Source organism: Palaemon carinicauda, chromosome 9, assembly GCF_036898095.1.
Source record: "Palaemon carinicauda isolate YSFRI2023 chromosome 9, ASM3689809v2, whole genome shotgun sequence".
Taxonomy (NCBI): domain Eukaryota; kingdom Metazoa; phylum Arthropoda; class Malacostraca; order Decapoda; family Palaemonidae; genus Palaemon; species Palaemon carinicauda.
Genome location: NC_090733.1, coordinates 118727776 through 118740275, shown reverse-complemented (window position 1 = coordinate 118740275; position 12500 = coordinate 118727776). Strand labels below are relative to the sequence as shown.

Here is a 12500-nt window from a genome sequence, read left to right as displayed (position 1 = left end):
TTATTATTATTATTATTTTTATTATCAATATTTCTATATATACTTATATATATATACATATATATATATATATACATATATATATATATATATATACAGTATATATATATATATATATATATATATATATATATATATATATATATATATATATATATATATATATAATCTCCAACGCCTATTGACGCAAAGAACCTCTGGCAAAAAGACCTAATATATACATACATACACACACCAACAAGGTGACGTCATAAGAGGTCCACCCTCTGTTATCTTAGCAAGCTCTTAGAAGTGAGGTAACTCGGAAAATGCCATTTCAAATTTCTCCAGAAAATGCTCGTACACATTTACAGCTTTACTAACTTATGGGTGGTAATAAGGGATCGAACGCCCCCCCCCCCCCCACCACCACCACCACCCCCTCCTGATCTTAACAGCGTGAGTATTGAACCACGTAAAGTATAGATGTCAGGATGTCAGAACACCTCAAATCAATCAATCAATCAAAACTATGACGTCCATAGTCCCATCCCTCGGAAGCAGGTGTGGCAAGGCCGTTACCAGATTCTATCAAACCTGAGCAGGATTCGAACTCGGATCCACGAAGTGGAAGTGTCTGACGTATCCGACTGAGCTGTAACTAGCACAAACACACGCACAATATCTAATATATATATATATATATATATATATATATATATATATATATATATATATATATATATATATATATATATATATATATATATATATATATATATACACACACACACAGACACACACATATATATATATATATATATATATATATATATATATATATATATATATATATATATATACACATATATATACACATATACGTACAGACACACACAACAAATGCAGCCGTTTCTAGTCCACTACAGGATAAATGCCTCCGTTATGTCAATTCATGTCTGAGGTTTGGTCAGTTTGGGAGATTTTCGTCTGATCCCTCACAGCAAACCAAGCTAGTATATGTGGCCCTAACTAGTGGACCTATGCTGACCATAGTGATACGCAAACCCTTTCACCACGTAAAGGAATCCCCACTCAGAAATGGACTTATTAACACTCACACACACACACACACACACACACACACACACACACACACACATATATATATATATATATATATATATATATATATATATATATATATATATATATATATATATATATATATATATATATAGTAGAATCCCATGCCTTACAGTTCTTGAAGGAACATAAACAAAAATCCGCTAAAATATTAAAGCAATGATCATTAACTTAAATAATAACTAAGATAACGAGACACTATACACTCATACGAGTATGTGATGAATGTTGACTTCGAACATTAACAAATCGCGTTTTTTCGCAAGCAACTAATGGCATTAATTACAGTTACCACATCGTATGTAATTGTCCTATCAAATTAATGAAAAAAAATGAATGAAACAATTCAAATTTAATGAAAGAAGCAAAGCGTTTGAAGAAGAGCTTTTTTCATTGATAAAATGAAACGGTTATTTTGCTCTTAGGTGTACGCGTGTCTCTGCGAGATGTATTTGCTACTATAAAATTACAAAGCCGGGTATATGATAATATAGACACGGTTGTAAAGCTGTCATAGCTATGCATGTAATGACAGTAATACATAAACCGTGGCAATAATAGCAGATATACATGTGTAAAGGTTATATTGAAGACCGCCGGGGAGAATCGAAAACAGCAATTACCGCCTTGAAATCCCCCCCCCCCAAAAAAAAAAAAGTCCTTAGATGCGACCGAATTCCTTGATTAATTTCCTTAGCATGGCCTAGAAAGCTGAAAATTCCTTAAAGCCAAGAAAATTCATTATGAGTGGAAACGCAGTATGATATATATACCGTACATTTTACCCTACACATTTTCCTCTTTAAGGCGAGTATCGCCAAACGCAGTCTTCTGGAACTAAGTAAGTCTAGGGATGGGCTGCTACTCAAAAACCCTTTTTTTGGGCTCAAGCCATGGCGTCCTGATGGAAGGTTCCTGTTTGGTAGCTTCCTTGGGTATAAGACTACTAAGATATTCCCAGAGAATTTAACCACAGGTTATCACAGAATTCTAACTTCTGGAGCGAGTATCTCAAAGGTTTCCCTTTAAGACATCGTAATACAACAGGGGACACGCATGTCTGAACGTGCCACATAGCTATCTTCACCCCGAACAGAGTTAATGCTTCGGTGTGTAAGGACTGAGAATAGCTGGGAGCCGTTCCACAGCTAATCTCACTCGTGGCTACTACTGATACTCGAGACGTAAACAAACGGACGCCATTGCTCTGATGACGTCACGCCCGTCTTCATCCTTTGTTTAGTAGCTGCCCTACTTAGACGGATTTTCCCTGTGTTATCTTTATCGCTTTGCATCTTCGCTATGTCGTTACCTTCAGCCTCGCCTTCTTCTGGAAAGTTGAGTACAAGGTTCCAGTATTGTTTAATTAAGCTCTGGCCGTAAAGTAAATGTTACTTTTCGAAATAATTGATGTTTTGTGGCAGAGCTGTGCCTCTACCGGACCCGCCATTTTATGGCGTCGTTGTTGTTATGCATGTCTTATTTAGTTAGCCACAACAACGTTTCCGGCAATATATATACTAATCGAATACATTAGTTTATTTAGTCTTCATAGCTAGGAACTTTTATATCGTGTTTAGACGCTTTTTATCGGTCATCGATTGACCTCTTACCAGTCGGCTACTATAGCCCCCAGGCCAGGAGCCTACATACAAGTGTTCATGCATGATTTATTAGTGATCCTAGACTAAGTTATGAAGATAGTGGCATTATTATTTTACAATACTTTTGACAGTGATGCAAATGTTTTCGCCTTCAGGGACCATATAGGGGATAGGCTAGTCAGTGATTCTTTCTAGCCTAACCTAATATTAGGACCCCTATATGCTTCCTTCATCCCCTGCCTTGGCATTCCCTCTATTTAGCCTTGATCCCTTTTCTGAGTAAAGGGATTAATTGTCTAATAGAGTATATATCGCCTCTCTGTCCTCCCTAAAGGAATGAACCCCCTTTAGGGCTGCGTCTGAGAGTGAGGTTAGGCTAGCCTACCTCTATGGCTAGGATAGTCTATGACTTTCCTGCGATAGCGATATGTCTTCTTCCTTGCCTAGTTCAGGACTTTTAGCCCTGTTCTAGGTCGGGTTAGGAAGGTTTCTCTGTTCCATGCTGAAACTGTACTCTTGCACCGTTTTAGCCGATCAGCCTGATCTTAGGTTAGGGAGTGTCCTCCCTTCCCTTAGTGGCCGCTCTGGTACAGAAACCCTTCCTGGGAAGACTTCTCTCTTCTCCCTCCCCACCTATCTCTTGTATAGCCTAGCCTATGCTTAGGTTAGTTTATACTCATCTGTCCCCTGTCCTACAACTCCTCCTTAGGGTGGAAGAGTAGGGCTACCCGAGCTTCCTTGTGCAGTCCACTCTGGTACATATACCTTCATAGTGTCCTATAAGGTTAGTTGCTAGTATAGCTCTGCATATGGGAGTCTCCCCCCCCCCTCCTCTTGGGTGTTCCCTAGCCCTCCCTTGGGCTACCTAGCTCCCGGTCCCTAGTGACCCCTGCTCATGGATGTTAGAGCCTGCCTCTATCATGGGTACACCCCCTCAGGGAGGGGGAGGGATGTCTGGAACCCTGACGGTACTTCCTGCATCCCTTCCCCCCTCCCCCTGTCTCTCTATCTATCCGGGTGCCGGTCTCTTGCCGCCTCTACTGTCGGCAATACCTGCCTCCTACTTGGTGACTTCCCTACCCTTGCCGCCAGCCCCCCGTGTACCGAGGGACTGCCGGCTGCCGCCGGCTACTACCGGCGGCTCTCCTACTCCTATCTAATCGTCCGCTTGCCGGTCGATCACCGGAGTGCCGGCATATACTGCCGGCAACCCGATACTGCCTTTACCATCCTTATCCCAGTCACCAACCTGGCATCCTCCGACTGCCGGAGCCGCCGCTTCCTGCCGGCGTGCCGCCGTTGTGCCGGCGGCCGCCATCCTGGTATTTAACTGACTTTTGAAAATTGTCTGTTCTAATGCCAGAATCTATGCTGGAGCGAGCTCCGGCATGCCGGCGGCTTGCCGGATGCCCCGGAGGCGTCAAGAATACTTGCACCCCCTTACTGTAGCTATCTTAAGACTAGGATAGCCCTATATCGCAAACAGATAAGCTGCTTCTGCTATTAAGATCAGTACCTAGTACTGCTCTATTAGTGATCATGCTGTCTCTTTGCATTCTTCTAATTCCAGCATGCTATGTGCATCTTAGCACGGCTGGTTGCCAGAAGCAGTTACCCTTTAATGAGGCCTTCTGGCTCTTAACTGGGAACCGAATGAATTCGATCCCAATCTTGTCCTTGGTTTTCCATGGAGTTCCAAAATACTGGGAATTCTAGGAAACTATATCCAATGATCTCGGTCATTTGGATTATCCAAGGACCAAGCTTATGGTAACCAGCCGGGCGAGATGCATGGAGCATGTTCTCCTTTACTGTTTTCATTCTCTATGCATCACACCTTCTTTAAGTTAAAATTAATGATTAATATTAACTTAGTTTAAGAGCCATTCTTATGACTCCCCCATACTCATTTTCTCTTTCTTCCACAGGAGGAGCAGATGAAGTGTGACTTCGCCTTCTGCGCTGTGAAACGCCCGCAGTTTTACGGGCATACGGCTTGCAGGACTCACGCCCCTTGTGCAGACAAGAAAGGGGATTTGAAGTTTTGGAATCCACTGGATTGTACGGTCTGCCAGGCCCACCTAGTTGAGGCCTTCCATAACCCTCCCTCAGCGGAGGTTAGAGACATTTCTCGTGAAAAGCTGCGCAAGTGGGTGCGTGGCTTTCAGAAAAATGCTACTGGACCGTACCTGGCCACCGAAGAACTGAGGTCCCTGTTGTTCCCTAAGGCCTCCCCTGACTCAGTGGTACCAAAAGATGCGATCCCCACTGTCCAAATTACGGTGGAACCTGATGTGGTCATGGCTCAGTCCATGCACGAGTGTCGTTTAGATTCCGAGGATGATGAACAGATCTCAGACGTCTCGGAAGACACGGAGAAGACGCTTATGGCTCAAGGAGCCGAAGAGGACGAAGACAAGGTGGAATACACCGAGTCGGAGCTTGGAGCTGCTTCCTCGTCCATCCCTCCTCCTACTCCTACACCGACGGAAATGTCCATTCCGTCTACCTCCTCGACTCCGGATCCTTCTTCTTCTACCCAAGAACTGATCCGGCTGATTAGAGCCGTCATGGACGACAGGCTGAAGGAGAACCAGGAGTCCATCAGGTCGATGATTGGATCCAGAGAACCGAAGAAGATTTCGGTCAAGGATCTCCCCGCTTGCTCTCATGCCAACCCGTGGAGGTATGCAGAGCATATGGTTATTGCGACCGGCAGGATCTTTGTTAGTGACAAGATCGGCACGGTCCCGTTGGAAGATGTGGAGTTCTTCCCAAGCTTTGAGGCCTACCCGGACTGTTACGTCCGGCTTCGTTCCGAACCTGCCTCGAAGGAAGAGACCGAACCTAAAGAAGAGATAGTGTTCGATCTCACAAAGGCCCAGGCTATGCTAGCCTCCGCATTTAAGAGTAGGGGCTTTACCTGCTCTAAGCTTCCGGCTTTGAGCAAGAAGCATCCTACGTATGTTGCACCTGACACTGCGGTTCTTCCTTTCTTGGAAAAGGCCTTAGCTGCATGCCTTAAAGCGGTGGAAGAAGGGAAACCCTGCCCTGCACTGGAGGAGTGCAGACCCTTCTCCATCGTGACTCCCCCTGACGCTCGACACTGGAAAGATGTTCAGCATACTTTCGTCGTGGGAAGGCTCGATCCTGACGTCGCCGGACGTCAGTTTAATGAAGACCTCCCTAAGCTCAACGATCACCTCCTTCGCCGGGAACAAGACACGAAGGAGAGGCTTGCGGCATCTCTTTCTCATCAAGTCCAACTGGAAGTGATGGCCTGTGACACTAGAGTACCAGATCACTACATGGTACTCTCCAAATCCCACTTACTGACAGTAATGAAGGACTTGTACCACTTCATAAAGGCTCGAAGAGCCTGTCGTGAATTCGTGTTTGCCGGTGCCACCGTGAAACACGAACCCCGGAGGCTGATTTCCTCCAACATCTGGGGAAAGCACCTGTTTCCTTCTGACCTTGTCAAGGAAATAACTGACAGAGCCGCCACGGAGAATAGGAACCTTCTCCACAAGTGGGGCATGTCCAGAAAAAGGAAACCCTCTCAGGACGATGGACCTCAGCCTAAGAGGAAACCTCAAAAGCCAAAACCCCAGCAACGTCAGCAACGACGTCAGTTTCCGGGACCCGCTACCTCCCAAGTGGTTGCCCAACCACAACAGACCTTTCAATTGGTCCCCCAACCGGTGTTGTCACAGTCACCGGTCTTCACCCCTGCCTTTGAGCAACCATCCACTACCTTTCATGCCAAAGGTAGAGGCTCGTTCAGGGGTGCAAGCAGAGACGCATCTCGCCGTCCCTCCAGAGGTAGAGGAGGAAAGGGAGCTAGCGGCCGAGGCAACAAGTCCCCGGGACACCAGAAGCAATGAAGTGCTTCCGGTGGGAGGAAGACTCCGCCAATTCCAGGATCGTTGGACCTTCGATCCCTGGGCACACAGCATCATCAAGAACGGTCTAGGCTGGAGTTGGACGCAACCACCCCCAATCTTCCAGCAGTTCTTCCAGCAATCGACCCCCCTTCTGGAAGAATATGTTCTAGACCTCTTGAACAAGAAGGTGATAAGGAAGGTAAAGTCCACCAGGTTCCAAGGGAGACTGTTTTGCGTTCCCAAGAAGGACTCAGACAAACTCAGAGTCATTCTGGACTTATCCCCCCTCAACAAGTTCATAGAGAACAACAAATTCAAGATGCTGACGCTTCAACAAATAAGGACCCTTCTGCCTCAAGGTTCCTACACGGTCTCTATAGACCTGGCGGATGCCTATTGGCACATTCCAATGAACCATCACGCTTCCTCCTACCTAGGATTTCGACTCCAAAGGAAAAGCTACGCCTTCCGGGCCATGCCATTCGGCCTCAATGTGGCCCCTCGGATCTTCACAAAACTGGCGGATGCCATAGTACAACAGCTCCGCCTAAGAAACGTCCAGGTGATGGCCTACCTCGACGATTGGCTAGTCTGGGCTCCATCGCCCGAAGAGTGTGCAAAGTCTTGCAACGAAGTTACCCAGTACCTAGAACACCTGGGATTCAAGATCAACGAGAAGAAATCTCGCCTCTCTCCAGCTCAGAAGTTTCAGTGGTTGGGAATCCACTGGAATCTTCAGTCACACCGCCTTTCCATCCCCCAGAAGAAAAGGAAGGAAATAGCAGGGTCTGTCAAGCGACTACTGAAATCCAAACGCATTTCAAGACGACAGCAGGAACGAGTTCTAGGCTCTCTACAATTCGCCTCAGTGACAAACCCAGTGCTTCGTGCACAGCTAAAGGATGCCGCGGGAGTCTGGAGACGCTCGGCATCCATCGCTCGAAGAGACCTCAAGAGACGGCTTCCAAACAGACTTCGACGCCTCCTAAAGCCGTGGTCGGAAGCAAAGGCCCTGAAAAGGTCCATTCCTCTCCAACACCCTCCTCCATCACTCAACATCCACACGGATGCCTCACTGGAAGGCTGGGGAGGTCACTCCCACCTGAAACAGGCTCAAGGTACCTGGTCTCCACTATTCAAGACGTTCCACATAAACATCTTGGAGGCCATGGCGGTCCTTCTAACTCTGAAGAAGTTATCCCCGCCGCCCTCGATCCACATCCGTCTAACCCTAGACAACTCGGTGGTAGTTCATTGTCTCAATCGCCAAGGCTCAAAATCGCCCCAGATAAATCAGGTGCTTCTCCCAATCTTCCGTCTGGCGGAGAAGAAGAAGTGGCACCTGTCTGCAGTTCACCTACAAGGATTCCGCAATGTGACAGCGGATGCTCTATCTCGGACAAACCCGATAGAGTCGGAATGGTCTCTAGACGCAAGATCGTTCTCCTTCATCTCTCACCAAGTCCCAGAACTTCAGATAGATCTCTTTGCAACGAGCGACAACAATCAACTTCCTCTGTACGTAGCCCCGTACGAGGACCCCAAAGCAGAAGCGGTGGACGCCATGTCACTGGACTGGAACAGGTGGTCCAAGATATACCTGTTCCCTCCCACCAACCTTCTGTTGAAAGTCCTCTCCAAACTGAGAACCTTCAAAGGGACAGCGGCCCTAGTGGCTCCCAAGTGGCCCCGGAGCAACTGGTACCCCCTGGTCCTGGAGCTGCAGCCCAAGCTGATCCCTCTCCCGGGCCCAGTTCTCTCTCAACAAGTACAGAAGTCGACTGTCTTCGCTTCATCATCGAAAATCAAGGACCTTCATCTCATGATTTTCTCTCCCTTGCCGCAAAGAAGAGGTTTGGGATCTCGAAGAAAAGTCTAGACTTCCTAGAGGAATACAAGACCGAATCCACGAGACGGCAATATGAATCATCCTGGAGGAAATGGGTCTCCTTTGTCAAGGCAAAAAATCCTAAAGAAATCACCATTGATTTCTGTATGTCCTTCTTCATTCACCTTCATGGACAAGGATTAGCAGCCAATACGATTTCAACCTGCAAATCGGCCTTGGCTAGACCAATTCTATATGCTTTCCAAATTGATCTGTCCAACGACATCTTTAACAAATTACCAAAAGCATGTGCTCGCCTACGTCCAGCACCCCCTCCGAAACCGATCTCCTGGTCACTAGACAAGGTACTCCATTTCGCCTCCAACTTGGACAACGATTCATGCCCCCTCAAGGATCTGACTCAGAAAGTTATATTCTTATTTGCTCTCGCTTCGGGAGCTCGAGTCAGCGAAATAGTGGCATTATCAAGAGAAGAGGGACACATCCTGTTTACCGATTCAGGAGAAGTGACCCTCTCCCCTAATCCGACGTTTCTCGCTAAAAACGAATTACCCACCAAAAGATGGGGCCCTTGGAGAATATGCCCCCTGAAGGAGGATGTCTCTCTATGTCCAGTAGAGAGTCTCAAGGTCTATCTTCGCAGAACTTCGAACTTTGGTGGAGGCCAACTCTTCAAAGGAGAAACATCGGGCAGCGACTTGTCACTGAAACAATTAAGAGCGAAAATCACCTACTTCATTCGCAGAGCGGATCCGAACAGTACACCCGCTGGTCATGATCCTAGAAAAGTGGCATCTTCTCTGAACTTCTTTCAGAGCATGGACTTTGAAAGCCTTAAGAACTTTACGGGCTGGAAGTCCTCGCGAGTTTTCTTTAAACATTATGCGAAACAAGTGCACGAAGTCAAACATTTTGTGGTAGCCGCAGGTAGTGTTATGAAACCTGCACCTAACTCTGCGTAGAACAGTGAGTTACTTGGGACTCTAACTCTTCGGGTGCCTATGTTGACCCTCGAGCGATTCATAGTGATGTCAAAAAACACTTAGTGCTTTTATAACTGTTCTTATCCCAGGTGAAATGTCATAGTGTCACACAAGTGCCGCATGCCTTGAGCATGATGTGTTGTTTAAAGACTTGCGTTCCTCGAGAACGAGTACCTACTAATCCTGAAATTCCCTTTCAGATTCAAGAGCAAGCCTTTATTTCTATGTACATTATTATTACTGTAAATGAACTTTACTTTTGCTGTAAATTATTTAATTTCTGCATTGTGAAATAAAATTTCTATTTTATTACTTATGCGTCTCTTTCAGCTCCTACCTACTATGAAATACATACTGTCATAGTTTTATTTATTCCTCCTTTCTTATGGTCATGAAGAATTTAAGATGTCTAATCCTAAATTATATTCACCCTGTCTCAGTAAGGTTCCTACACGAAAACTTACTTCTGATAACCAAGAGATGAACTCTATACACAGTGCCCAACCACCACTGGTCTAATTCAGAATGTTCCTATACAAATATCAAACATTCTGCTTCATCTCTAAGTTCTTCAAGTTCTTCTGTCAGGATGAATAGCCCTTCAATACCACTTTGACGTCGGCATAGCCCATGGGAACTTCCTACCAAAGGGGGGCAGGATACTCCGTTCCTATGGTTCTTTACCTAAGATTACTTTGCTGTTTTGTCAATGCCTAGGCACTTAACACTGGGGGAAAAATCTACCACGATACATTGATTCTCTGGTACTCTTCCATCAGGACGCCATGGCTTGAGCCCAAAAAACGGATTTTGAGCGAAGCGAAAAATCTATTTTTGGGTGAGATAGCCATGGCGTCCTGATGGACCCTCCCTACTACTTCGTCCAGTTTTGTTCCCACCCTACACAATTGTATCAGGGTGATGGGCAGCAACTGGCTTCAGGATGAAGACGGGCGTGACGTCATCAGAGCAATGGCGTCCGTTTGTTTACGTCTCGAGTATCAGTAGTAGCCACGAGTGAGATTAGCTGTGGAACGGCTCCCAGCTATTCTCAGTCCTTACACACCGAAGCATTAACTCTGTTCGGGGTGAAGATAGCTATGTGGCACGTTCAGACATGCGTGTCCCCTGTTGTATTACGATGTCTTAAAGGGAAACCTTTGAGATACTCGCTCCAGAAGTTAGAATTCTGTGATAACCTGTGGTTAAATTCTCTGGGAATATCTTAGTAGTCTTATACCCAAGGAAGCTACCAAACAGGAACCTTCCATCAGGACGCCATGGCTATCTCACCCAAAAATAGATTTTTCGCTTCGCTCAAAATCCGTTTTCTCAACCTACCCTGGGGTTGGCAACTATAGTATCGCCCACTCACAGGTGGTCGACTGTTGGGTTGTAGGCTGGTACTAGAACTAGTAGGCGTGTGTTCATACAGTGTGTGTATGTGTGTGTGTGTGTGTATACATATATATATATATATATATATATATATATATATATATATATATATATATATATATATATCGAAATAACAGTTGTTAAACGCATTAATGCATTGCATATAGTTAACATTAATATTCTCACGTGTGTTATTCCTGGTAACTTAAGCGATTGTGATTTTGAATTATCAAGGAAAACAATCGGTATTCATATATCAATTAAAGAAACAATGCAAAACAACTACATAAGTTCCTTTCACTAATATATCCACCACCCAAATCCCATCTAGGATGGAGATCAATGTCACAAAAAGTTCAAGAATAAATTAGTATTGTTGCAATCCTTAAATAATGTACTGGTAACAAATTTCACCTTTGTCTTTCTATTGTAAATTTTATTTGATTATCTCAGAATTATTTTTCTGGTTATCAAATAAACATTTTTTTTTAAATCATAGTCCTTACCTATGTGCTTCTCTAATCCCTGGGAAAAGACAGATTGAAAAAGGAAACGGGTCATTTAAGAAAAATCCTTTCATAAGCAGATTCTTAAGTTTATGTACAGAACAAGCGACTATTATTGTCTTTACCACGAGTATATGATAAACGTTTATGAATATGGTACGAACAGTAAACTGTCATCAAGTGAACACTGGTGCGCATTACATATGTGCCGTACATTTCATAACCCCGTCAATACTTTAGATTCAACAAGTATAGGAGGGAAAGAGAAACAAAATCGTAAATAGTACCTTACTTCTAACCAACCTTCAAACGTCACTCGAATTCAGACACTGAAATCATACAGTAATCAATAAAGTTATGGCATTATACTTATACGAGATCTAAAACGATATACAGCACAATACTAACTAATATAATGTAATAGTTTAATGACCCGTTGTAATAAGTGACTACAGGTTTAGTAGTATAAATTTGGTCCCTCGCCATTCAATGTTGTTTACTAACCAGCGCAAATAGGGGTGGCCGTGTCGGTGAGGTAGGCTAGGCAATGCAAACGAATTAAAAAAAAATAATCCGCTCTCGTTAAAATCTTAGAAATACGTTAACTCATTGACTAGATTTAAATTCTACGAGATATGCTCGATGTCTATAATTGCAAACACCATAATTCGAATGGAACTAAGCAACTTGTGATATGAAAACGGTTGATATGGCAAGTTGGTGACATTCTCGTCTAGCCGTTTGTGTAAATTTCAAATAACGAACTGCTTTCGAAAAGCAGACCTTAGTACAGACCCTTTAGTTCAGGATTCAACTCCCGTTTTTCATTTAAACTTAGGACAATGCCATAAATACTAGGTATTACAAATAACTTTACTTACCAGCAGCTACACTTGAAATACTGCACGCTGCGGAGCTTCGGTCCTCCTCTAAGTATATCAACACATGGTTTTCTTCGAGTCGTTCCATGTTCCCTTAGCACTAAACACGTAGGTTATACTTAAAGTATTATACAAGACATTTCAGAATACTCAGTCAAACACCGTGTCCTATAGAAAACTACTACGGGACAGGAATTTTATTGGCCGAATTATGGATGTAAACTAAACCACTATACAACTAAGACTGCTTGTGGAAATTGTGGTTTG

The 12500-nt window shown here is 44.3% G+C and overlaps 1 protein-coding gene across 2 annotated transcripts in view; it reads left to right on the top strand.

Annotated features, from left to right (window-relative positions):
* LOC137647101 (galactosylgalactosylxylosylprotein 3-beta-glucuronosyltransferase P-like) overlaps positions 1–12500 on the top strand; it is a 260241-nt gene that overhangs the window by 158300 nt on the left and 89441 nt on the right. The gene's annotated exons all lie outside the window — the stretch shown is intronic.